This window comes from Bufo bufo, chromosome 4, assembly GCF_905171765.1.
Source record: "Bufo bufo chromosome 4, aBufBuf1.1, whole genome shotgun sequence".
Lineage (NCBI taxonomy): Eukaryota > Metazoa > Chordata > Amphibia > Anura > Bufonidae > Bufo > Bufo bufo.
Genome location: NC_053392.1, coordinates 219,362,207 through 219,364,573, shown reverse-complemented (window position 1 = coordinate 219,364,573; position 2,367 = coordinate 219,362,207).

Genomic DNA, 2,367 nt, shown 5'->3' with positions numbered 1-2,367 from the left:
AGGAGTAAAGAACAGGATAAGGGACATGGGGATTCTTCGAAGGGACATGAGGATTCATTCCCCTTTATGACAATAGGAGATCAGTTAATGAAGAAACCCATAGAAATAGAGGACATCAATTGGATTATAAAACATTGTCCCAAACCCACTACAGCACCATTAGGTACTATCACCTATCTGAAAAGGGCATGTAAGGGGAGAAATTACACACAGGAGGATATGAAGCTGATAGTGGATGGTATAATAGGGATGCACTCAGGGTGGGATTGGGTTAAAATACCCAACATTAACCTTATTCAGACAGCCCCCGATGCTACTACATACAGCCTGAACACAGAACAGGGCAGGAACAAGATGTGGGAGGAACTGACGGAACACATGAAAGAGGTTTTCAAACAGAGGTCCTCCCCAGAGCCGTAGCATGCAAACAAAAGAACAATGAGTCAGTTACTGATTTCTGGAAGCAGTTCATAGATTGCTGGAGACACGAAGCAGGTCTCACAGTGACTAACCAAGATAGTTTGGTTATCTTAACCTTTGTAAACAACCTATTGCCTAGTTTGATGCTTACTGTAAAACAGAACGTATCCTCCTGGACTTCTGATGACATTGCGGATTTTGAAAAGCATTTATATGAGAAAGAGGCAGCAGGCTGTTTCGAGGTAAGGAAATCTATAACTACTCATGGGTATGCCGGCAACAGAAACCAGAGGGGACGGGGGAACAGGAACAGAGGCTATGAAGGTCAAGGTAACAGAGGTCCACCCCAGTCTCAGCAGAAACCTTACAGCCCAAATCAAACCCCTGAGCAGCAGCAGCCACCATCTGCCACTGTATGTTTTAATTGTGGTAAAGAGGGACACTGGGTGAGGCAATGCCCGTTGCCCAGATGACAGCGCTACTCAAACCCTGGCACTCAGCCCCAGGTAAGGGATAGCCAGAACCCAAGGTTTCCCATTGACTGGAACCAACAGGGTCAACACTGATGCTGCCCAGAGGATGGTACCCCCACTTTCACACAGGTCGCAAAACATTGGAAAGACTCACCTGTCATTCTCTTAACAGTAGCGGGGAGAAAGGTAGGTTTCATGGTAGATAGCAGAGCCGCATCAAGTGTCCTGTGTAGGGATTTTTACAAAGGTCCTTTAAGAAAGTCCGATCCTTCCATGGGAATCAATGAGGTTCTTACAAAAACATACAAACCGGATTCCAAAAAAGTTGGGACACTATACAAATCGTGAATAAAAACTGAATGCAATGATGTGGAGGTGCCAACTTCTAATATTGTATTCAGAATAGAACATAAATCACGGAACAAAAGTTTAAACTGAGAAAATGTACCATTTTAAGGGAAAAATATGTTGAATCAGAATTTCATGGTGTCAACAAATCCCAAAAAAGTTGGGACAAGGCCATTTTCATCACTGTGTGGCATCTCCCCTTCTTCTTACAACACTCAACAGACGTCTGGGGACCGAGGAGACCAGTTTCTCAAGTTTAGAAATAGGAATGCTCTCCCATTCTTGTCTAATACAGGCCTCTAACTGTTCAATCGTCTTGGGCCTTCTTTGTTGCACCTTCCTCTTTATGATGCGCCAAATGTTTTCTATAGGTGAAAGATCTGGACTGCAGACTGGCCATTTCAGTACCCGGATCCTTCTCCTACGCAGCCATGATGTTGTGATTGATGCAGAATGTGGTCTGGCATTATCTTGTTGAAAAATGCAGGGTCTTCCCTGAAAGAGATGACGTCTGGATGGGAGCATATATTGTTCTAGAACCTGAATATATTTTTCTGCATTGATGGTGCCTTTCCAGACATGCAAGCTGCCCATGCCACACGCACTCATGCAACCCTATACTATCAGAGATGCAGGCTTCTGAACTGAGCGTTGATAACAACTTGGGTTGTCCTTGTCCTCTTTGGTCCGGATAAAATGGCGTCCCAGATTTCCAAAAAGAACTTCGAATTGTGACTCGTCTGACCACAGAACAGTCTTCCATTTTGCCACACTCCATTTTAAATGATCCCTGGCCCAGTGAAAATGCCTGAGCTTGTGGATCTTGCTTAGAAATGGCTTCCTCTTTGCACTGTAGAGTTTCAGCTGGCAACGGAGGATGGCACGGTGGATTGTGTTCACTGACAATGGTTTCTGGAAGTATTCCTGAGCCCATTCTGTGATTTCCTTTACAGTAGCATTCCTGTTTGTGGTGCAGTGTCGTTTAAGGGCCCGGAGATCACGGGCATCCAGTATGGTTTATGGCCTTGACCCTTACGCACAGAGATTGTTCCAGATTCTCTGAATCTTTGTATGATTTTATGCACAGTTGATGATGATAGATGCAAAGTCTTTGCAATTTTTCGCT